This window comes from Lolium perenne, chromosome 6 (genome assembly GCF_019359855.2).
Source record: "Lolium perenne isolate Kyuss_39 chromosome 6, Kyuss_2.0, whole genome shotgun sequence".
In the NCBI taxonomy this organism is placed as follows: domain Eukaryota; kingdom Viridiplantae; phylum Streptophyta; class Magnoliopsida; order Poales; family Poaceae; genus Lolium; species Lolium perenne.
This window is the reverse complement of record NC_067249.2, coordinates 164,887,208-164,913,843: the sequence shown is the minus strand read 5'-3', so window position 1 is coordinate 164,913,843 and position 26,636 is coordinate 164,887,208.

Sequence of the window (26,636 nt, the reverse complement as noted above, 5' to 3'; positions counted from 1 at the left end):
TATTCTCGGAATTGGACGAAATCAACGCCAAACCTCCTATTTTTCCCGGAAGGCTCCAGAACACCGAAGAAGAGTCGGAGAGGGGCCAGGGGGCCACCACACCACATGGCGGCACGGGCCAGACCCTGGCCGCGCCGGCCTAGGGTGTGGCGCCCCAAAGGTGCCCCCCTGCGCTACCTCTTCGCCTATAAAATCCCTTTCGACCTAAAAACACCGTACCAATTGACGAAACTCCAGAAAGACTCCAGGGGCGCCGCCACCGTCGCGAAACTCCAATTCGGGGGACAGAACTCTGTCCCGGCACCCTGCCGGGGCGGGGAAGTGCCCCCGGAAGCCATCTCCATCAACGCCACCGCCTCCGCCATGCTCCGTGAGTAGTTCCCCCATGGACTACGGGTTCTAGCAGTAGCTATATCGGTATTCTCTCCTCCATGTACTTCAATACAATGGTCTCATGAGCTGCCTTACATGATTGAGATCCATCTGATGTAATCGGTGTTGTGTTTGTTGGGATCCGATGGATGATACATTATGATTAGTCTATCTATAAAGTTTGTGAAGTTATTGTTGCTGCAATCTTGTTATGCTTAATGCTTGTCACTAGGGCCCGAGTGGCATGATCTTAGATTTGAGCTCTATACTTATTGCTTAGATTGTATCTACAAGTTGTATGCACATGTCACTGTCCGGAACCAAAGGCCCCGAAGTGACAAGAATCGGGACAACCGGAGGGGATGGTAGTGATGTGAGGATCACATGTTTTCACGGTGTGTTAATGCTTTGCTCCGGTACTCTATTAAAAGGAGTACCTTAATATCCAGTAGTTTCCCTTGAGGCCCGGCTGCCACCGGCTGGTAGGACAAAAGATGTTGTGCAAGTTTCTCATTGCGAGCACGTACGACTATATACGGAAAACATGCCTACATGATTAATAATCTTGATGTTCTATCTTAATGCTTTGATTCCTATCAATTGCCCAACTGTAATTTGTTCACCCAACACTTGTTACTTGTTATTGGAGAGTTACCACTAGTGTAGATCGCTAGGAACCCCGGTCCATCTCTCATCATTATATACTCGTTCTACATGTCATTGGAAGTAGTATCAACTATCTTCTGGTGCCATTGCTCTCATATTGCTATTACTGCTGCTGTGTTACTGTTACTATTGCTCTTATATTACTGCTACTTTCACATCACCCCTGTTGCTAGTGCTTTTCCAGGTGCAGCTGAATTGACAACTCAGTTGTTAAGGCTTATAAGTATTCTTTACCTCCCCTTGTGTCGAATCAATAAATTTGGGTTTTATTTCCCTCGAAGACTGCCGCGATCCCCTATACTTGTGGGTCATCATGGCGCCCCTCCGTCTCTCCTCTGGACTTCGTCTTCGTTATGGTAAATATTAACTTCGGCTTTTGTTTAGTCCAATTACGAGAATATTTCCTGTACAACTTTTCTGAAATACAAAACAGCAAAAACATGAACTGGCACAGTTGCATCTTGTCAATAGGTTAGTTCCGGAAAATGTATAAAAGTGCAATGAAGTGTAATCGAAACATATATAAATTGGTGTAAAACAAGCATTGAGCTTCAAAAATTATAGATACGTATGCAACGTATTAGGGGGCGAAGCCCCCCGCGGTACGGATTGTCAAGACCGCCTATATATACCTCTTGTAAGCCACCGGCTAAGGTTTATCGCTTCATAAGATAACCCACGGTGTTTGTAAACACTCCCCGATATAGTGAAGTTTTGTTGGCTGATGCACGTGGTTTTTTCCCTTCTGTGTTGGAAGGAGTTTCCACGTTAAAATATTGTGTCTGTCGATGTGATTTCCTCTTCGTTCTTCGTTATAGCTTGTGGCGTTTACAACAAGTGGTATCAAAGCTTGTGTTTCAATCTAGGGTTTGTGACATGTCTTCTTTGAAGTTCGATCTGCAAATGAAGATGAGTGCGATTCTTGCCCAAACTTCTGATCTGGATGAAGCGCTCGGAGGATTTGGCAAGTCCAATGCAAAGACATGGACTGATGAACAAAAATTAGAACGACCGTAAGGCTTTGTCTTTGATTCAACTTTATCTATCCAATAATATTTTGCACGTTGTGTTGGCGGAGAAATATGCAACAGCCATGTGGTTGAAACTGGAATAGATATGCATGTCCAAAGATCTAACCATTAAGATGCACGTAAAGATGACGTTGTTCTCACACAAGTTCCAAGAAGGGGTCGATGATGCATCACTGATAGCTGTGAAATATGCCACTTTTTCTCGCGTTTAAACCTTTAGCTCGGTCCAGAAATTGACTAAAGTTTAACTCTCAATTTGTTATCAATGACTAATTATTGGAAAGATGGGCAATCTCTCCTATCTTTGAACGGTGTGCAGGAAATCACGTCATAATGGAAAAATGGATCCGCAATTACTGAAGAGAATCATGTCACAAGTGCAGCAAAGTTGACTAGGCTTCAGAAGATGATTCCAGAAGGTTTAGTGGACACCGATACGGGCAAGCCTCGCCCGTACCGTCCGCCCGTACTGCACGCCGCAGCATTCCTGGGGTCAAAAGCTATAAGTTTTGTGAAGGACCCGATGCCAAAAAGAGAGCCATTCGTTGCCAAGCAGAGCCGCCATCCATCAGATCTATCTACAACACACCGAAGGAGATCCACCACAATAGTTCATCCATTCCATATCCCATCTCCTCCATAGCCATAGCCATCACCAATGTAATAGAGATCTCCTTGAGAATTGGTGACCATTGTAAGAATATTGTGATTTCAATCCAAGTATTTGCCACAATGATTTCTATCTTTGATCTTTATATTGATATTGTGTGTGAGTAGTCCTCATGGGCTGCGGGTTCGGGTGAATCCACCCAGTGTTTATCTGCATCTAATCTTATAATATGTGTAAGGATTGAATATGAGTTTTGCAATCTCGTATCCTTGTCTCTTTGCCTCGATTCGATGATCAATAGGTACCCATGTCTATCAGATCGATCAAGGGAGGAGGTGGGATGAGTGGAGAACGTCTTGTGACGAGGTATCTCGTCAATGCCTATAGATTGTAGACTTAGGGTTTCATAGAAAGTAGAGGACAAGTAGATCTCGAAGGTTGTTAGACGAACAAAGGCGTCAACTCAACAAAATACGGTGGCTAGGGTTTGCAATGATTCGATCACTATTTTGATCTCAGCTTTACCTTTACACTAGTAGGAAAACCCTTCTAGGCAAAAGCTTAGTTCTGTGGCGCACCACAAAATATGCGCCACAGAAACTTTTTTTGTGGCGCACCAGGCAAGGTGCGCCACAAAAATAGCTTAATTTTGTGGCGCACCAAAGAACACTGCGCCACAAAAACTTGGTGGGCCCCACCAGCTGACACCCCCAATCATTGGTTTTACTATTTCTATGGCGCATGTACCGCAGTGCGCCACAAAAATAAGATATTCTGTGGCGCACGGCCACGGTGCGCCACAAAAATAAGCTATTCTGTGGCGCACAGCCACGGTGCGCCACAAAAATAAGCTATTCTGTGGCGCAGCTTGGCTCGTGCGCCCACGAAATAAGGTATTATGTGGCGCATTTGTTCAGGTGCGCCACAGAATTAGCGAACCAGATCTACAAAAGTGAGCCAACCTCCCACCTACCACACTACACAAGTCATTCTTCTTCCTCCATCTAGCTCGTCCCCCCCTTCTCTCTCATACCATTTTGACTCTACTTTTCATTTGCTTGGGTATTTATTGCACTTACTTTGGTTGATACTTAATTGGAGTTGAGGAGAAGGCTCTCCATACTCTCTCCTCCTCTCGAACTCATCGATCGCGGTCTCGTCTCGGTATCGAATCTAGAAGGTGAGTAGTTGGAGGAGACATACATATGCTTGGAGGAGACATGCATATGCTTGTTGATCTTGTGTGGCCGTCGTGTGTATGGATGCTTGTTGCAGGTGAAGCGCTTGTGTGTGTCGGTGTGGTGCATGGATGTTTGCCGAAATGTTGATTCATTTCCGTTTCGGCAAGTTTTGCACTACCCATATGTCCTACTTTGAGGAGAGGTCATGCCGAATTTTTCCGCTCCATGTAATACCTTGAGGAGAGGTACGGCCCATGCATGTGTGTGCATTTGGTGCGGTTCTAATTTCCTGTTCTATGTATACCATTTGCAGGCAAGCATGGTCCTCTCGATGAGTTCCGCTCGAATCTCTAGATACAAGATAGACGCGAAGGAGGACATGATTCGGAACAATAGGCGCCAGATAAGATGTCCGTGTCGATCATGCAAACTCGAGCGCTGGATCAACCCTGATTCCGGACACCTGGAGGAGCACCTGCTGAGGCGCGGTTTCATGCAAGACAACCAGGCGCGGCCGGCCCCATCAAATGGTGCGCATGAAGACCATGTCGAGCGAGATGACTATCATCATGAAGAAGACTATCATCATGCCGACGGGGACTATCATCATGAAGAAGAAGTCGGCGGAGAAGATCATCATGAAGAAGAAGATGCCGGCGGAGAACATCATCATGATGAAGAAGAAGATTCCGGCGCGACCCCGCTAATTTCGGCCTTGCGGGACTCTCATGTTCAAGATCTTCTCCTCCAGGAGACGAGCAACGATAGAGTTGCAGCTAGAGAGAGAGCCAAGCTGTCGCAAATGGAGAAAGACGGGATGACTCCGATCTTTCCTGGGTGTCGTCCGCAGGATACGCGCTTGCATGTAACGCTTGATTACCTGCAGATGAAGACGCAGAACAAGTGGACCGATTCCAGCTTCAGCAAGAACTTAAAATTCTGGCACGATCGTCTCCCGGAGGGGAACACATTGCCAAGTAGTACCGAGGAGGCCAAGAAAGTCGTGTGTCCCCTTGACCTACCGCATGAAAAATACCATGCCTGCATTAATGATTGTGTGATTTATAGGTGCGAGTACAAGGACAGAACCACATGTCCGGTGTGTGGCCACGGACGGTACAAGGTTGGGAACAAGAAGGTACCTCGAAAGGTGGTATGGTACTTTCCTATCACTCCCCGTCTGCAGCGGTATTTCGTGGACCCTAAGGAAGCAAAGCTCATGCAATGGCACGCGGAAAGGCAGAAGCCCGAAGAAGATCCGGAGATGGGCTATATGCTGACACACCCTTCAGACGCTGAACAGTGGCAAACATTGGACATCGCCTTCCCTAGGTTCGGGGGCGACGCAAGGAACATCAGGCTGGGTATGAGCACCGATGGACTCAATCCGTTCGGCAACCAGAGTAGCACGCATAGCACCTGGCCTGTGTTTGTATGGCCTTACAACCTACCCCCGTGGCTGTGCACCAAGCAAAGGTACATACACCTGAGTATTCTCATTCAGGGGCCGAAACAACCAGGCGTCGACATGCATTTGTATCTCGGGCTGCTGAAAGAGGAGTTAGACACGTTGTGGAAGACGCCACCCCGTACGTGGGACGCCTACACTAGAACTTATTTCGATATGAGAGCCGCGTTGATCACGACGGTCACGGACTATCCTGGTTACGCATATGTATCTGCCCAGGTGGGCCACGGATTCAACGGCTGTGTGAAGTGCATGGACGATACCCCGCATCTACAACTACCAAGGGATCCCGGGTCCTCGAAAACCGTCTACCCAGGTGCTCGAAGGTGGCTTCGCTTGGATCACCCGTGGAGAAAACGCGGTGATATGTTCAATGGTAAAGATGAGCCCGATGGACCCCCACGCCCGAGGAGCGGCGCAGAAATCGATGATCTTCTGAAAAATTGGAAGGAGTGCCCAGCGCCGGGAAAGAAGCGACCGGCCGCAGCCGCTGCTCGGTGTATGGAAAGCGAGGTCTGTTTTCCACGACTTGGAGTACTGGAAGGTCCTCCACACGCCCCACAGCCTCGATGTCATGCACATTACGAAGAACGTTACCGAGAGTCTGCTTGGCACTCTTTGCAACTCAGAAAAGTCCAAGGATGGACCGAAAGCAAGATACGATCTTAAACATTTTGGCATCAGGAAAGATCTTCAAGCCCCCGATGACGACGAGGATGATGATGTTGATGATCGGACGGAAGGGACTCAACGTCTCCGTAAAAGGGCTAAGAAGAACGCGGTGCAGCTTCCCGCTGCCTGCTTCACAACGAGTCCGGAGGAGCTCGAGCAGTTTTTCAGGTGCCTCCTAGGAGTGAAAGTTCCTCACGGTTACTCGGGGAATATAAGCAGATATCTGGACGTAGCGAAGAAGAGGTTCACCGGGATGAAGTCTCACGATTGCCACGTGCTAATGACGCAGATACTTCCCGTTGCGATCCGAGGCATAATGGACGAGCACGTCCGTGATACGCTGTTTGGCCTATGCAACTTTTTGACGTTATCACCAGGAAGTCGATCGGCGTGAGGCAGCTCAAGATGCTACAGGATGAGATCGTGGTGATACTATGTGAGCTCGAGATTTACTTCCCGCCGCATTCTGTGATATATGCGTCCATCTCCTTCTCCATGTCGTTGAAGACATCAAGCAGCTCGGCCCAACGTTCCTCCACAACATGATGCCTTTCGAAAGGCAGAACGGTGTCATGAAAGGATACGTTCGCAATAGGGCCCGTCCAGACGCAAGCATGGCCAAGGGGTTTCTAACCTACGAGTGCATCTCCTTCTGCCAGAATTATCTAAGCACCGAGGACGACGAGGATCATGTTGGTCTACCCCCCAGGACACACCTCGGGAGGCTCGGCTGAGTCGGTCACCGCGAGGGCTACCGCTCAGTCCATGTCGGCATTGAAAATCGACGCGACGACTTTGACAGGGCTCACCGGGTCGCGCTACAACACTTAAAACTGATCGAACCTTTCGTGCAAGAGCACAAAAGCATGGTCGAGCAGAATTACATCGATATGGGCCGGCCGAGGAAGATGGGAGACGTAACCAAAGAGCACAACTCCAGCTTCACGCGTTGGTTCAAGCAAACACAACTGCTTGAAGCACAGAGAAATACGCCTTCTACCGAAGATGAAAAACTCATATACACCTTATCACAGGGACCCGCGCATAACGTAAGGACCTATCAGGGGTACGACATCAACGGTTACAGATTCTACACCGAGGAGAAGGACAGAAATAGTGAAAATCAAAACTCAGGAGTAACTATGCTGTCATACGCCGATGACGAGACTAATGTCAATGAAAGATTTTTTGGAAGGATCGAGGAGATATGGGAGCTCAATTACTGTGGAGAGACGGTGCCAATGTTTCGTGTGAGATGGGCCAAGAAGGTCGAAAAAGAAGGCCGATATTTCACAACCATGGTTATACCCGATGCAAAATCGAAGAACGCATCCGCGAAAAATGAGCCATGGGTACTCGGTAGCCAAGTTGACCAATGCTTCTTCATCACCGATCCGTCGAGGCCTAGCCGTGTTGTCGTCGGAGGGGCAAGAGGAGCATCATAGGAATGCAAGGAGACGCCAACGAGGAAGACTTGGACAAGAACGGTGACCCGAAGATTGAGGAGGAATTCGACAGGCACTTCGACATGCCTACTACTAGTAAAGTAAGAAGGAAGACCTCCCTACCCTCTAAAGGTTGTCCGTTCACGCGAAGAAATCTCAAGGTGGCCGGCATAAAGTATTCAACCGCCAACAACCGAAAGGGCAAGAAGATTGCGAAGAGACGCTAGCTAGAGCTCGAAGCCGGGACGAAGAAGATCTTTTTTTGGTCTATCACATGTGTGTGTGAGTGTGTGTTAGACAAGTACATCCATGTGTGTGTGAGAGAAACAAGAACGTACATGTTTGTATGAGACAATTAATTTATAATACTCTACTAATTACTAAATAATGTTGTGTTATTTATTGAAATGTAACTAAAATGTGAAAAAAGGAAGAAAAATTGTGTGGCAGCCAGGGTTCGAACCTGGGTACTAATGGGCTAACATTGACCTTAACCACCGGGCTAGTGCTAAGTAATCACAAGACACAGCAGTAAACCATTTTGTTTTGCTAAGTGCCTAAATTCTGTGGCGCACGCCCCTTTAGGTGCGCCACAGAATTAAGGGATTCTGTGGCGCATGTCAGAGCTGGTGCGCCACAGAATGCTTAATTCTGTGGCGCACATGGAGGGGTGCGCCACAGAATTTAGACACTTGGTGAAATATCGATCGACCCTTTCTTCCCCACACTCACAACAGCAGTTTCCTTCCCCGACAACCCTAGCGCCACTGCAACCACCACCACCGCCAAGCGCCGCCACCTAGCGCTGCTGCCGCCGAGGAGGAGGAGGAGGAGGAGGACGGCCACGCCACCGCCGAGCAGGACGCCCAAGCCCGAGCCGCCACCGCAGATCGAGGAGGAGGACGCGCGAGCCCGAGCCGCCGCCGCAGAGGGAGGAGGGAGGAGGACCGCCACGCCTCCCCCTAGCGCGGCTGCCGCCGAGGAGGAGGAGGAGGACGGGCACGCCACCGCCGAGCTGGACGCCCAAGCCCGAGCCGCCACCGCAGATCGAGGAGGAGGACGCGCAGCCCGAGCCGCCGCCGCGAGAGGAGGAGGACGTACAACGCCATCACCACCGCGCCCTGCCACCGCCGCCGTTTGGTGAGAGTCCCTCTCCCCTCCCCACTCCCTTGTCCCCCTCCCCACGGTCTTGTGCCCGAATTTCGGAGAAGAAGGGCAACATTGGTCAGATTTTGTATTGTCTCATGTTCTTGTTGTTTGCATTGCCATGATCCAAGCCATCCAAGCCATCAAAGAATTGCCATGATCCTAACAGTAGCTAATTTCTTGGTTATGGCATTATATTCTTTCTATGTGATGAAATTCAGGGGCTCCATAGCTAGATGTAGAAAGTTCTTGCTATTTTTTTAATTCATTGGTTGCTGTTTTTTTTAATTCATTGCTTGCACTAGAGCTAATTGGTTTTGCAGTAAACAATTAATTGGTCTCTTGTGTTTTGCAGTAAACAATTATACAATTTTAGGACAATTTTAATTAGTTGATAAAGTAGCAGCAGTAGCTAGTGGTAGGTTTATTTAGTTGATATAATTTGGTGATTTAAATTTGCTACTGCTGGGTAATGCTATGCTAGCTATTGGTAGGTAATGCTATGTTAGCAATAGCTCATGCTCATTTTCTAAATTCGAATTGGCAGAGAAATGTAGATACAAATAATTGGTTGATTTAGGTTTTGAATGTAGTTAGTGAATTGGCAGATACAAATTGGTTAGTGAATGTAGTTAGTGAATTGGTTGATTTAGGTTTTGAATGTAGTTAGTGAATGTAGATACAAATTTACTACTGCTAGGTAATGTTTTGAATGTAGATGGTTTTAGTTCACCTTTGGCCACTGATTAAATAGATGGTTTTAGTTCACATATGACCACTAATTAAATACATGATTAAATGCATAGATGGTTGCAAAGATATATACAAGGTATATATATAGTATATATGAACTGTGTTCGTTGAGAAAATGCAAGAGAGCTAATAAAGTTCTTGAAGTTCTCTCTGAAAAAGAATGAAGTTTGTTTAAATGAAAATTAAAATGAAGCTGCTACTACTGTTGATGTACATGGTTCAATAAAATGAACAATGCAAAGAGGTTTTTTAATACAATGCAATAGGTTTTTTAATACAAATGAAAAAATGAACAAGCTAATGATGAAATGATACTGCCTAGTTGATTTTGAATGAAATGCTATGGCCTACTATTGAAGTCATTTTTCTAAGTCATTAGCTACTGCCTTGGCTGCACTAAATATGCTAACAGTTGGTTAAAAAGATGCTCCAGGTTTGTTGTAGTGCTCCAGGTGATTGCTCCAGGTTTTGTTTGATGTATTGTAGATTCTCCAGGTTAATTTGTTGTAGATGCTCCAGGTTAATAATATCTGTTGTATTGATGCTCTAGGTTAATAATGCCTCCTGTACTGATGCTCCAGGTTTTGTTTGATGTATTGTAGATGCTTCAGGTTAATTTGTTGTAGTGCTCCAGGTTAAAAAAATAGGAACTATATGGTGTTGTAGTGCTCCAGGTTTCTGGTTTGTAGTACTCCAGGTTAATTTGTTGTAGTGCTCCAGGTTTCTGGTTTGTAGTACTAACTGATATGGTGGATATGGTGGATATATGGTGTATATGGTGGATATATGGTGTATATGGTGGATATTTTTGCAGGGATTTCATTGAGTTGCCCATTTCTCCCGAAGCGTTGATTAACTTCCGTTTCGGTTGAGAAATGGGCACTCCTACGTAGAAAAAATAGCAAAGGACATGCCGAATTTTTTGGTTCACTTTTGTACTAACTTGTTGCCTCTTTTTAATGAAGTGCAAAAATAAATATGTCGGGCAACACTTCTAAGCCCAGGAGCCAGAACGAAGAAGCGAGAGAGGCCAACAAGGACTTCTGGGAGGACTACGAGCAGCCCCGGAAGGCCGCCGCCGAGTCGCCCGACGATGAGGAAGAGGGCCGGGACACTGCCTCCGAGGGAGAGGGCCGGGGGGCCGCCGCTGACACCGGCGACGATGAAGATACCTGGGACGACGCCGCCCAGACCGGTGAAGAGACGACCGGTGAAGAGAACGCGGCCAACCGCACGGAAGGTGATAGCGGCGGCAACCCTCAGGAGGGTAAGAAGAAGAGGACGGCGAGGAGGGCGAGGAGGGATCGGAGGCCGCAAGTGCTCGCCAACGTCACCGATGTTGTCACGGTAGTCTCCCCAAGTGGCCAACCGATGGAGCCTTCGTGGGTTGCCAAAGGGTACGGCATGCAACTAGGGTGCATCGTCCGTGAAACCGTGCCGATCCTAACTCATGACCTCAGAAGCAAGGAGAACGAGGCTATCGTCCAATCCCTCCTCCAGAAGCTTCACCAACGATACACGTTCCCGGAGCCGTTCAATAAGAAGGTGGACTCTTTAGCTCTCACGAAGATGAGCACCGCCTTGAGCAGCTGGAAGAACCGGCTGAAGAAAAAGATCGACGCCGGTGAAAGCTGGGAGAGGATAAGTACCAAAGAACCGTCGCTCTCCTTACAAGACTTTAATGCATTCAAGTCTTACTTAGAGAGTGACGATGTTAAAAAATGGACCGCCTGGGGAAGAAAATGCGGGATTTGAACTTAGGGACCCACCATTGCGGAAGCGGCGGTTACCGAGGAAAACAGCCCACTTGGGACAAGGAGGATGCCGAGATGGTACGTCTGGGGAAAGAAAACCCCTGGCACAAAATCCAGGATGAACAGGCTAGGAACTTTGTCCGGTCCCGCTACTACTTAGACTGGAAGACGGGGGAATTTATTACGGATCACGAAGACGTGAAGGATTTCGAGAAGTACCTGGTAAGGATAGTTCTATATTATTTCGCTCATCTTATTAGGCAATGAAGCCAAATGGGCTAACCTTAAGTTCCTTTGTCTGAAGGATGAAGAGTTGACGAAGGCTGGCCCGTCGTCCCAGGGGTCGACGGAACCGTGGGACACGCCTTTCAACAGGGCGATGAACAAATACAAGGAGAGGGAGCTAGACAAGCCACCGACGTCGGGTGGCCGTGTGTCCGGCTTTGGCACAAGTATGAAGCTATCCGAGTACTACGGATCGGATGCCAAGACGAGAAAGCTGGAGAGGAGGTCATCGGCAAAGGATAAATCCGAGGTTCAGGAGCTGAAGAAGAAGGTGGAGTCACTAGAGAAGCTGGTGGCCGAAAAGCCTCACGGAGAACACGGAGATGATGAACAAGTTATTGGACGAGAAGATCCGGCAGATCATCCCCCCTGGGTTGATGGAGGGGTTAGCTGCTTGGAATGCGGGAGGTCAAGTGGGGCCGATACATGTGCCCAGCATTAGCGGCAGCAACTCAAGCTTCCACGTGTCGCCGACGGTGCCGCTCCACCCGACGCCGGCGTCGGGGCTCCACCCGTACGCCGCCGCAGCTCCAACCGCCGCCGCAGCTCCAATCGGTCGCATCGACGCCCCAACCGCCGCCCTTGTATCGACAGTAGCCGAGATCGACGCCATCAAGGAGGTAAACTCATTAGTTACTCCTTCGCGTCATCTTCTTTAACTATATATGCCTTTCGTGACTGCCATCTCACGATGCCCAACATGGCGCCCCTGACTCAGGATGAACAATGCATACTTCTGCAAACGGTGGAGCCCGGCGGCGAGTTGGTGGAAGTTGCTAGCGGCTATGTCATGGCTTCCCGCGTTATGCACGGCACTACATTGGCGAAAGACGTGGCGAAGGTCAAGTTGGTAATGGTAGTGCCGGAGTACCGCTACGCCCTCCCCCCCTTTCAACCTCCGGGCACAGACGAAGGCGACGTTTTCCCCCTTGGGGATTGCACCTCATGGCTTATGACATGGCCGAAGAACCAGATTCGTCTGGGGGGGGTCTTCCGAGTGGTAAGAAAAGCACCGGCGCCACCTCCCCTATCATCCGGCCCAAGATCGCCAGCGCCGACGACACCCTTAAGGAAACGGCGGTCGCCGCCCCCACTACCCTGAAGGAACCGGCGGTCGCCGCCCCCACTACCCTGAAGGAACCGGCGGTCGCCGCCGCCACCCGGAAGGAACCGACGATCACCGTCACCACCAGACGCCACAAACAGTTGTTGGGAGCGCTACCGCAACGACCGTCTACTAGACACGCGGTACGCCAAGCGGCGGCATCGCAACCGCCACCACCTAAGGTCCAGGACATGGCGCCACTTGATGGCAACGATGTAGATGATGATGATGACATCGATGCCTACATCAACACTGGCGCCTGCAGCCAAGATATGTACATGCCTCCTATGGATGAACAAGCCTTCCGCACACACGGCGATCAACTTACTCGTCCCCCTACAGTCACGAAGCAGCGCCTGGTCTTCACGGGTCTTTCTCAAGACACTCCTCCGGAGGCTGGCAATCCAGCTCAAGTCAAGCCTGCTACCGTTTTCAGCCCTAACACGCTGCGTAAGACGATCATCGGGGAGCCACCCAAATCAACCCCAGCAACCTCAGAAGCACCACCAGCACCCGAAGCACCACCATCAGCACCACAAGCACCCCCAGTAGGTCAGGTGAAGAAGGGAAGGAAGAGAGGACCCAAGAAGGGCGCATCTTCGAGCAAGCCTGCTCCTAAGAGGATCCGGGCCGACGACATGGTACCACCTACCCCGGATGGCTTGCCCCGGTGTCATGAGGCTGGTAAACCTATACTGCCTCCGGACATGGAACACCTCGCAAGTGGACAAATGCTCCCTTTGCAGCACTCTATTCATTATCAAGAGAGCGTCCTTCTTAAAGAAAAGGATCCAAATTACCCGGTGTTCTCGGTCAAGGTGCCGTCCGACCAGAGCTTCGTCAATGAAGACCCCGCGGATATCTTCTTCATAGCGTTCGAGGACGTCTTCAATCTATTTCACTCGAAACGGCTCGACTATAACTTGGTGCGCCTATACGCGATCAATCTTCAGATGAAGATCAACGAGAGAGAGACCCCGCCACATCGCGGTAGCGGATCCCTACTACATGCGCGATAGCCAGCTCCAGGACGGCTCAAGGACACGGACCAAGGCGGTGCGGTACCTCAGAACTTCATGCTCATGCACAAAGAGAGCAACACCATTCTTCTCGCTGTCTTTCCCGAGTAAGTACACATCCGCTCACGGCCGTCGTAACTTATGCTTTCTTATATATTTCTTCCATTGCCGATCATTTCCAACATTCCATTTCAATTGCATGTGTTGAGCAGGGACAAATCGCACACTCATCATCCTAGATCCAAAGTGGTCACTAGCCCAGTATTTCGACTCGTCGAGTACGACGACGAAGAAAGACTACACGAGAATAAGGGGTGTTCTCGATGAGGCTATCCTTGGCTACTCCAAAAGTGGAGGCACCTTCGACAAGAATGGGCAATATATCAGGCCGGACACTAAAAGATCGGGTTCAAGCACGTGATCAACTTCCCTTGTATCAAGCAGCCAGTGGCAGCATTAAGGAGGCCTTCTATGTCCTCCATCACCTTAAAGGGTTTGTCGAGGATGCGAGAGATGATGTCTCTGCCACCTAGTAAGCGAGACCCCATTAAAATGTCGGGGGAAATCAGTGATGATGATCTTAGAGAAGACTTCCATCGCATCCAAGTAAAGCTCTCGGAAATTATCTTACAAGATGTATCCAACGGATCGGGGCTCTTACACGCAGCCAGAGCGTTGCCTAAGAGGGATATCGAAGAACGCCTACATAGGCAGGGTGATGGAAGGACGTGGACGACGAAGGACTTGTACAAGCCGTTCCCGGAGCCGCTCAAGAAGACGTCTCGTTGACCGAGGCCGGTGTGCCTAGCTAGCATTACTTTGAATCGATAGACAATTTGTACCGTGTTGTAAACTAAACTTGCTTAATTTGCTTGAAACGGTGGTCGTCGTTGTTGGACTTCAATTTCTATTGTAGTCGTTATCGTTGAACCATATTACTTATGTGATACCGATGCTATATTTCTTTTAGGTTTATTATTATTTCCTTGCTTTAATTCTTGTGAATATGTATGCATGTGAACCCTCTAACTCTTTCCATTGCGTTATATACTAATATGCCTTGTGTCCATAGAGATGACGTACTACGTCGTGTTCGAGGGGCGGGTTCCAGGAGTGTACGAGGAGTGGGAGGAGTGCAAGAAACAGGTGCACAAGTTCAGCGGCAACTGCTACAAAGGGTACCCGACTAGACACGAGGCGGTTGCCAAGTGGAGGGTGCACCAAGCGAACAAGAGCAAGATGAAGGCCTTCCTTGTGCTCTCGCTCTTGCTCACCATCGTCGCGGCGGTACTCTATTTCATCCTAGTGTAGGCGGCGGCCGGTGTCACTTCGTTTGTATCTAGAGATGATGAGAACTTTCTTAATTTGCATGGATTATGAGTTGTATGGAGCTATATGTATAACTCGATCGGGCTCTAAGTAATGTGATGATGATGTGATGATTATATATGTCCATATTATATCTGTCTATATTATATCAGTATATAACCTGTATACTGTGTATAAAACCAGTATAAAACCTGTATAATACACCAGGGAGCACAAAATCGAGTATACCTGTAGATAGTTCTGTGGCGCACCAAAAAATAATTCTGTGGCGCACCTATTTCTGTGGCGCAGCTATATCACATGCGCCACAGAACTACTTATTTCTGTGGCGCACCGGCCCGAGTGCGCCACAAAAACCTTAATTCTGTGGCGCACGGCCAGATGCGCCACAGAAAGCTTATTTTTGTGGCGAGGTTTCTGTGGCGCACCCTCCATGCGCCACAGAATCGAATTTTCGTGCGCCACTGATGAGGCTTTTCCTACTAGTGTTATATAGGAGGTGAAGCTGATGGTTTTCCGTGTCGTACAAGTACAGATTATCGGGCCGCACTGGGCCTTTCTCTATATTCATACAAGTTTCATGTAATAACTCTACTTTCCTAATCCAAACATCTTCAACCTTCTGGGCCTCCAAATCTTCGAGTCCATGGGTCTTCTACCCCAATCATGGACCAGGGGTATATATGCGACATGCCTCTTACGCATACCTATGTCAGTAGCCCCCGAGATTTTACTCGAGTCGTAGAGTTAGGCAAAATCTCCATCTTTCTTATTTTTGAGAATACTTTCAAGTTATGTACAATTCTTACTTGATATCTATATTGTACAGGGATAAGGGTAAACGAGGCTGGTTCATCTAACGGATCAGGTACTAGTTAATTGCTCTTGTGGTAAATCCGCATAAACCTACTTCAAATTTGAGTCCCTAGAGTCGAACTTGGGATACTGGTGCAATTCAGTACGTACCGCTTTAGGACTTACCGAAAACTAAATTCCAGCTATTTTATCGAGTACCCAACGCATCCGCTGGGATTTTCTTCACATATGTCGATATGGATAAAGTGGGAGAGTGCATTCGGGTGCGATACCACGCCCCAAAGGACGGATCCTGGGGTCTTACCTTCGTGACCCTTTCGTAAGTCACGACATCCAGAGTTTTTATCGCGACAGACGCGCTCTGAGAATATATTGTCGAGTGCCTTTGTTCGGCTGATGGAATAATCCATTTCTTCAGGTTAATGTATTTCACCAAATAATATCTTGGCTCCCGATAGGAGTACATGATGAGTTTTGCAAAACTAAAAAATGTATGCCCACAACCGAAATTCTATGGTTTCATTCAATATTGCCTTGTTGTATTGCTTTCTTTATCATCAATTTTCATTGGGTGCACGACCAGCGCTCCCGATGGGAGTTGTCGTTGCCTAATCGACGGTGCCTCGGAGGAGGGATCCTCACGAGGGGGAGAAGAAGTAGGGGCCATAGGGCAGAGTGCACACGGGATGGTGGTACGCGATTTACCCAGCTTCAGAACACCTACACGATGACAGGGCCTACTGCTGCTTGTCTGGAATTATCTGGGCGCTTTCGCGTTGTTACAATGAGTTGTGGTTGTGCCTCTAGGGCTCCCGGGATCCGGCTTATAAAGGCGCATGGATCTAGGGTTTACATGGAGAGTCCTTACCGGATTACAGGTTGCTTAACTACGGTACAATGTCTTGACGTGTACGTCAAGGATCCGCCTTCCCTTATACGTCGTACTGGATCCGGGTTCCTTATGGGCCTCCATGGATCCGGGTTCCTCCGAAGGTCGGTTGGGATCCGCCTTCCCTCTCCTGGGCTGGACTTCATCCTTCAGGATCAACAGCAACTGGGCCGCCCGATGGGCCACATGCCACATCACCATCTATGGGCCACCCGGGCTTGCCGGATCTAGGAACTGTCAATGGTACACCCATGAAGTATACCCACAACAGTAGCCCCCAGAGTTCTCCGAGTTTCACCTCCTGTTTCCGCCTTGCTAACGCCAGCGGGATAGTGAAGCCAAGGGGAAATGGTGGCCCTGCACCACCACCGAGACTGAACTTAAGAACCTCGAGGCGGAAGGCTTCCTGAGGCCCGGATCCTGGCGAACAGTTCCGGGTTCTCTGGCTCCAGCCCCCGAGGGTGGAGAGATGGTGGTGACTAAGGCACTGGTGGAGCGTGGCTTCTCCTTTCCGCCATCCGATTTCTTCTCGGAAATCTTGAAGGTATATGGGCTCCAGCCCCACAACATATCCCCAAACAGTGTCTTGGCGATCAGCAATCACGTCACCCTTTGCGAAGGCCATCTCCGGGTACCTCCCAAACTTCCTCTATTTCAATACTATTCTCCGTCAAGAAGGAGAAGATCCGACAGACCTCCGAGTTGGCTACTTGCGGGTCCATCACTTTCATGCTCCGCCCTGGCCGCGTCTATCCTCCCACCGACCGCCATGAATCCGCGCGGTACTGGTCTGGAGGCTTCTTCTACCTGAAGGACGTCTCCGACCCGGCGAGGGAAAGGATGCTGCCGCCCTTCAAGAATAGCCCCGCCAGCGAGACTCCGGCCTGGACGCAGTGCCCTCATCTTAACGAGTCGCCTCAGATGACTCGTGCAGTTAGGCGGATCTGCAAGCTGACGGAGGAAGGTCTGACGGGGAAGGACCTCACCATGTCCTAGTTCACCAAGCGGATCCAACCACTTCAACATCGGGACCGCCTGATGTTCCAATACACGGGGCGCGACGATCCTATGCGCACCTCTAAGGACAACCTCTCCGCCGACGCCATCGACAAGCGGATCCGGCTCCTCATCAAGATTCCGCGTGATCTTCATATTCACGTGTGTAACAAGGACATCCACACCAGCGGCTCCGGGGCCGCGGTATGTTATCTTGACTCAACCATTGATTCCTTTGCAATCAGAATTTTGTCTAAGTATTGGCTCAGTAACTTAGCTCGAAGCCCTCAAGGAAGGTGATCTCGGAAGCCGCATCGGAGGCGGAGGCGCCCGAGGTTCCGTGCCCCTCTAAGAGAAAAAGGGCTGCTCCCTCCAGCCCTGCAGCCAAACGTGCCCGCGAAGTGCTTAGCACCGCGGCTACCCGCAAGGCGGAGGCGGAGAAGAAGCGCCTCAAACTCATCGACACCAGCAACAGAGCTCAACTAGACATTCACCATTTTTTCAAGCCTTCCGGGTAAGTGTTCGATTTCCGAATTGAAATCCCTCTGTCATGATGAATCAGTACATATTTAATCATTATACTTTTTTCCTTTGCGCAACAGAAGTTCCGGAAGCCAACCCCCCAAGGCCCCTAAGGTCCTCAAGAAGATAACCAAGCCATCTCCGGCTTCTATACCAGTCACACCGGAAGTCGAGGTTCCGCCCGAGGCCTCCTCTACCGCCAAGCCGGATCCCAAGGACGTCATCAACCTTGATGACCTTCCCGAAGACCCAACTGGCCACGGCGATTCCAGGAAGGGCGCATCCTCGTCTGCGCCTCCGCCTGAGCAGCCAACCGCCACCTCAGCTGAGCCTACGCCTAAGCAATATGAGCAGAAAGTGCAGCTTATTCGTGCTACTGGCATGCCCCAAACTCACCCTCACCCTATTCCGTCTCTGCAAAAGCTCCCCCTCTCACAACGCCACGCGGAAGTCTCCGCCATGATGGACAAGGTGTGGGGGCCTGCGAACACGGAAATGCAGGAGCTCTCCGACCTCGAGAGTGATCTCAAGGTCTTCTTTGCTAAGCACAAGGACGTGCGCCAGGTAACTCTAGCCCCCAAGCATTGGGTTAGACATTTTTTCCGTGTAACATGTGTTAGCCGATGCTTTTTTCGATACGTACCTTTGGTGGAAATTTAAAATTTTCTCAATCCAAGACTTTGAACTCCTTGCCAGCCCCTAGAATTTTGAATTTCCGGCTAACTCCTGTCTGCCCCTCAGAACACGCGGAAGCTGCATGAAGACCTGCGCGTCCATGTGCTGGAGCAAATGATGGAGATAGAGGGGCTGCGCCAGAATGTTGAAAATAGCCAAAAGGCTATAAAGCACTTGGAGACCCGCTTAAACGGTAAGAACTCCGGGTTGGATTTGAATCTGTCTCTAAACTGTCATGATGCATAACATGTGTTATTTTCCGCCTACAGAAGAAACTGCCAAGCGCCCTGCCATCGACGACCTGTCCGCCAAAGTCCAAGTGCTCGAGGCGGAGAACGAATCCCTCAATACCTTCATTAAAGAATCCTCCGAGAAGGAGACTTTGGCGAGGAAGGAGCTCTCGGAAAAGCACGCCCGCGACATGGCGGAACTCACTGACAAGCTTAAGAAGAGCCAGCAAAGGGTAACATCCTTAGTGTCCAAAAATAAGAGTCAAGAAGCGGAGGTGGAGCCTATCGACAAGATGATCTTCTGTAAGTATCCTTTATGTTGTAATTCCGACTTCGTCATATGTTGCTATGTCTGCGGAAGAACTGATCACCAATTTCGCAGCGAGTCTTGGCTTTGAATGGAACAAGGAGTCATCCCTCAAGAGGACGGAGGCATATGAAGAAGTGCGGAGTTCCATTGACGAGCTGTTCGCAGCGTGTCGCGGAATCGCCAAGTCCCTGTCTTTGAAAAGAGCCAAGACTACAAAGATTGACACTATTGATAACCCACAAGTATAGGGGATCGCAACAGTCTTCGTGGAAAGTAAAACCCAATTTATTGATTCGACACAAGGGGAGACAAAGAATACTTGAAAGCCTTAACAGCGGAGTTGTCAATTCAGCTGCACCTGGAAACAGACTTGCTCGCAAGAGTTTATCAGTAGTAACAGTTTTATAGCAGTAGCAGTAGTGAAATAACAACAGCAATGTGACAGAGACAGCAGTAGTGATTATAGTAAACAGCAGGATTAAAATACTGTAGGCACAGGGATGGATGACGGGCGCTACATGGATGAGAGAAACTCATGTAACAATCAAAGCAGGGCATTTGCAGATAATAATAAAACGGTGTCCAAGTACTAAGCAATCCATAGGCATGTGTTCCGTATATAGTCGTACGTGCTCGCAATGAGAAACTTGCACAACATCTTTTGTCCTACCAGCCGGTGGCAGCCGGGCCTCTAGGGAATCTACTGGATATTAAGGTTCTCCTTTTAATAAAGTACCGGAGCAAAGCATTAACACTCCGTGAACACATGTGATCCTCACATCACCGCCTTCCCCTCCGGTTGTCCCAATTTCTGTCACTTTGGGGCCTCGGGTTCCGGACAGCGACATGTGTATACAACTTGCAGGTAAGATCATAAAACAATGCATATCATCATGAAATAATAACATGTTCAGATCTGAGATCATGGCACTCGGGCCCTAGTGACAAGCATTAAGCATAACAAGTTGCAATAATATCATCAAAGTACCAATTATGGACACTAGGCACTATACCCTAACAATCTTATGCTATTACATGACCAATCTCATCCAATCCCTACCATCCCCTTCAGCCTACAGCGGGGGAATTACTCACACATGGATGGGGGAAACATTGCTGGTCGATGGAGAGGCGTCGGTGGTGATGATGGCGATGATCTCCTCCAATTCCCCGTCCCGGCGGAGTGCCAGAACGGAGTTTCTGGTCCCGAAACGGAGTTTCGCGATGTGGCAGCGTTCTCGAGGGTTTCTGGCGACTTCGACTTCCTGCCTCGCGTTTTTAGATCGAAACCTTTAAGTAGTCCAGAGGAGGGCGTCAGAGGGCAGCCGAGGGGGCCACACGCTAGGGCGGCGCGCCCCCCCTCCAGGTCGCGCCGGCCTAGCGTCTGGGGGGCCTGGGCCTCCCCCAGGCCTGCCCTTCTGGCTCCGTGATTCTTCAGGTAAAATAGGCCCTTTGGTATAAATTCCGAGGATTTTCCCGAAAGTTGAATTTCTGCACAAAAACGAGACACCAGAGCAATTCTGCTGAAAACAGCGTTAGTCCGTGTTAGTTGTATCCAAAATACACAAATTAGAGGCAAAACAATAGCAAAAGTGTTCGGGAAAGTAGATACGTTTGGACGTATCAACTCCCCCCAAGCTTAGCTTATTGCTTGTCCTCAAGAAATTCAGTTAACAACTGAGTGCGATAAAAGAACTTTCACGAACACATTTGCTCATATGATGTAAATATTCTCATGATATGGCTAACATTTAGGCAGTTCATAATAAGATACATGCAAATAAGATCATCTAATAGCTATGTCAATCATGGAAAGGTAACAACAAATTAATAATAAGCATCATGAATCATGTTCATAAGCAGGATTGCAATGTTCATAAAAGGGTATGATAAAGTGGTATCTCGCTTGCCCGAATTTGAACAGCAAAACATAAATGCCCAGGCACCTCTGAAGTTCATAGAAAGACTAGAAATAGATTGTCAAATATAAAAGCATCAAAGTTATACCACAGTCAATCATATTTTGGGACAAGCATATTATACTAAGAATGACAGTTGTGCTCTCAAGAAAGTGCTCAAAGAAAGGATGGTGACACAACATGAAAGTAAAAGATTGACCTTTCGCAGAGGGAAGCAGGGATTAACATGCGCTAGAGCTTTTCATTTTTAAAACAGGAGTAAAATTATTTTGAGAGGTGTTTGTTGTTGACAACGAATGGTAATGGGTACACCAACTACCTCGCCAACCAGACTTTCAAGAGCGGCTCCCATAAAGGATGTTATTTCTACCAGCAAGGTAGATCATCCCTCTTCTCTTTTGTTTACACATGTACTTTAGTTTTTATTATGAGTGACACTCCCCCCAACCTTTGCTTACACAAGCCATGGCTAACCGAATCCTCGGGTGCCTTCCATCAATCTCATACCATGGAGGAGTGTCTATTTGCAAAATTAAGTTGCTTACTAATGAATCAGAGCAAAACATGTGAAGAGAATTATTAATGAAGTTATTAGTTGGGGCTGGGCACCCCGTTGCCAGCTCTTATTATGGAAGTCCTTCAAAAGTAAATGACAAGGTTGAAAGATAAACACCACATACTTCCTCATGAGCTATAAAACATTACACAAATTGAGAAGCATTTTGAAGGTTTAAAGGTAGTGCATGAGAATTTACTTGGAATGGTTTGAAATGCCATGCATAGGTATTTATGGTGGACACTTTGGAACAACTTGGTTTTCAGGGGTTTGGAAGCACGAGCAGCGTTCCCACTCAGTACAAGTGAAGGCTAGCAATAGACTGGGGAGCGACAAATCAAGAGAGCAGTCACTGTCATAATCATGCTTGCGGCAAAATAAATTAACAGAGGCATAAAAGTGATACAAGAACTCTGAGGCAAGGTAAATCATCGAGGCTTAATTGACTTTTGTTGAGTCATATGCATGCGTGAGCATGTGCCAAGTCGCTTCAAATGAATTATTCAGAGGAGGATACCACAATGTCATACCTATTTATGAATAAAACAATGCAAGCAAACATCCATGACATGCTACTCATATTAATAAATTGGAGCTAAACATGAGAGATCATGAACTACTAGACTTTCTTAAATGACATATACCTCACATGAACCAATGAAGCATGCTCACACGGATGAGTATATGTACAAAAATGAAAACAAATAGAGTTCATACCAGCCTCTCACCACAGTCGAATTGTCGTAGATCGTCATTATTGCCTTTCACTTGTGTAGCTTGAATAATATGAAATGAAAACCACGCTCCAGCCACCGAAGACCATTGAACTCGAAATGAACTTTACAAAACCAAAAAAGAACAGCAAATATTTTTGGTGTTTTCGAATTGGAAACAAGAACAAAAGGAAACAAGCAAACAAAGCAAAATCTTTTTGGATTTTCTTATAGCAAACCAACGATAGCAATTAAAGCAAAATAAATGCAAGAAACCAAAATAAACAAGTGGTGAAGAGAAACAACAGAAATATTTTTGGTCTTTTTGTGTTTTAGGAAAGAAACAAAGCAAAAACAAGAAAATAAAAATTAGAAAAGTCACATAAACACAAGGCAGCAGGAATTCGTCAAACTTGACAGCAGTACAGTAATCGATTTTTAAGAAATTCTTCCGCTGCTCAAGTCGAAAAGTGTTCAACTAATGAAAGTTAGATAACAACCTGGGGAACATGCACAAAAATTGGCTTCGCAAAATAACGTTCTGGCTGTTTTTGAGAATTTTTTTGGCAACATTCCAGAATCTGTTTTCAGGCAGCACTTCCCCAAATATCATCTCCCTCTCATTAGAAAACCACTTAAAGAAACTAAACAAGTATATACAAGTATCCAGCAATCATAATATGCAAAGAATGAGTGATGCCGGTATACCTCCCCCCAAGCTTAGGCTTTTGGCCTAAGTGGAATTCAATCCCATGGTGCCCATGAAGTAGCACCTCCGTAGTACGACGAAGATGGATCATATTCCGGGTATGTGCTGGAAGAAGCACCCGAATACGTGACGGTGTAGTCATAGGAGGGCTCGGCATCCTCTGAGTCATGCTGCTGGTGGAAGCCTTGTATCTTCATTTTCTCATCCACCTCCTCCTAAGAGCGTGACCATGGTTTCCTGTCAACACTGAACAAATCTGGCTGTGGCAAAGGGATTTCCCTCTCATCCCCGTCAGCAAACAACATTCTATAAACAATATTATCTGAACTAGAGTGAGCTGTAATGAATTGATGGCTTTTCATAGCAGCAATATCAAGCCTTATAGGAGTTAATGGCACATCAGTAGGGTCAAGAGGAAGTTCTAGATATGCTAAAATGCGTGATGCAATAATTCCTCCAAAAATAGGCCCCTTGTTAGACAAGCGGCGAGCAATAAGAGCACCAAGATGATAAGGTGTCTCTCCAGTGAGTGCAGCAATTAAAAAAGCAAGATGATAGCTAGAAATATTGCTAGTGTTCTCCCTACCAAGAATGCTAGTAGCAAGGTAATAAGCAAAATACTTAATGGCGGGGAGTTGGATGTTTCTTATCTCGCCACGCTGAATGGTGCGGCAGTCATCATTGGTGATCTCTCGATAGAGCTCAAGCAAGGCCCTGGGATTATCCTCAATCCTCTTCGCTGTACCTACATGGGCAATTTCCAATGCAACACAAAAATCTTTCAATTTCATAGTAACAGGATTACCATAGATCTTGAATGCAACTGTCGGGTGATAGTGCTTGTTGTCGAACTTGAAGCTCTCAACGAAGATTTTAGTGAGCATGAGGTATTGTTCCCTTTCATCTCCCATGTAGGCGGTTAAGCCTGCCTTATCAACGAGGGTCAAGAAATCATTCAACAACCCTGCATTACTCAAAAAGTCATAACATGGGAAAGATGAAGCGTTAGGGACTCCATTGTCCTCTTCGGGCTCGAAGCTCGGCGCGATGACATCCTCATTATAGGATCGCCTGAATCGGGTGGCGGTTCTAGAGGGCCTTCCCATGCTTTTCGTCTCTCTCTCAAATACTTCTCCAAAGTTACAATTATCCATCTTCCTTTTCTGAAATTTTTCAACAAACATTATAAAATTTGATTTGGTGACATATAATTGAGGGAAACTACCATAGGTACTTGCTAGAGTACTAATCATGCATCAAAACTAGTTTTTACCACTTAGAACAAGCATGCAAGCTCACTAAACATGTTACCTACAGCAGCAAAATATTCAAGATATGCTCAACTAAACAAAATTCTACTTGGATAATCGGAGGAGTCACATACCGGAGAGCAAATGTGCCAAATTTCAGACTGAAATCTGGGCTGAGCAAAGAGATCGAGAAATCTTGAGCTCTTGAGCAGAAACACGAGTGAGAGAAAGCTGGTGCTGGTTTTTTCGGGAGAGAGAAGAGAGTGGGAAGAAAAGATGAATAAGTGAGGCAAGGAGGGCCCCACACAACAGGGTGGCGCGCCCCCCTTGCTGGCTGTGCCGGCCTATGGGGTGCCCCACTGGTCATCCCCAGGTGCTCCCAGGTGCGTCTTCGAAAAATAGGACCAACGGTATAATTTTTGTGAATTTTTGAAAACTTTGAAAAATGCACATTTTTGTGTATTAAAATTATTATTACTGGGCAGAAAAAGATTTTTGAAATCCCCAATTGACTAAAGAACTTTGCAAAACAAAAATGCTACAGCAAGTAGAACAAGTGGAGGAAGAAAGAAATGTTGTTTACCTCCTCTATGCATATAAAAAGTATTTGTTAACAAGGTTGATCAAGTCTTGCCACCAAATAAATTTTACATAGCATAAGAAGAAATAAACCTAAAATCAATCATGTTACCTTGAATTGTATTGATATGGATCCAATCATGAGATTTTGATACCCTTCTTTAGGCTCATATATAGGATAATCAATAGCTCCAATTTTGATAGTTCTCACATTAGAAATGGTATTAACTCCACATACTTTATCAATCCTCTTGGGGAAATAAACGGTATGCTCCTTATCATCAACATTGAAAGTAACTTTTCCTTTATTGCAATCAATAACAGCCCCTGTGGTGTTAAGAAAAGGTCTCCCAAAAATAATACACATATTATCATCTTCAGGCATTTCCAACACAACAAAATCAGTTAATATCAAGCAGTTATTAGTAACTTGAACAGGAACATCCTCACATATACCAACATGAATAGCTGTAGATTTATCAGCCATTTGCAAAGATATATCAGTAGGTATCAACTTATCTAAATAAAGTCTCTTATAAAGAGAAAAAGGCATAACACTAACACCGGCTCCCAAATCACATAGAGCAGTTCTAACATAATTATTCTTAATAGAACAAGGAATAGTAGGTATACCTGGGTCGCCCAACTTCTTTGGAACTTTGCCATTGAAAGAGTAATTAGTAAGCATAGTGGAAATCTCCTCATTAGGAATTTTCCTTTTGTTAGAGACAATATCTTTCATATACTTTGAATAAGGAGGCAATTTAATAGCATCAGTCAAAGGGATTTGCAAGAATAAAGGTTTCATCCAATCGCGAAATTTATTATAGTGTTCTTTTTCCTTTGATTTTAGTTTCTTAGCAGGAAAAGGCATTTGCTTTTGAACCCAAGGTTCTCTTTTATTACCATGTTTCTTAGCAATAAAATCTTCTTTAGTATACTTTTTATTTTTAGCATGCTTTTCAGGTTCATCTTCAACTTCTTCTTTATCAGAAGCATCATTCTTATCATTATCATTATCATGTTCATTACCACTTTCAGTTTCAGCATCAGAAACAGAAATACTATTAGGATCATTAACAGGTTCAGAGGATTCTACAACATTTTTATGTTTCTTCTTCTGTTTCTTAGAAGGAGCACTAGGTTCAATTCGTTGAGAATCTTGTTCAACTCTTTTGGGGTGCCCATCAGGATATAGAGGATCCTGGGTAGAGACACCGCCTATAGTTGTTACTTCATAAGCATGTTTCTCTTTAGAATTATTTTTTAATAAGTAATTTTGCACTTTAGTGAGTTGATCAATTTGAGTTTGAACCATTTGAAAATGTTTAACAAGCATCTTAACATCATTGGAGGTTCTCTCCACAATATCATGCAAATTGCCAATAGCTTGAGAATTTTCCATTAGATGATTCTCTACTCTCATATTAAAATTTTCTTGCTTAACAATATAATTATCAAACTCATCTAAGCATTGAGCAGGAGGTTTTGAATACGAAATATCTTCCCTAGTAAAGCGTTGAAGAGAGTTTACCTCGATCATGGATGAAGGGGGAATTATCTCACATATATCCTCTATGGGAGGTAAATTCTTCACATCTTCAGATTTAACACCTTTCTCCTTGATAGACTTCTT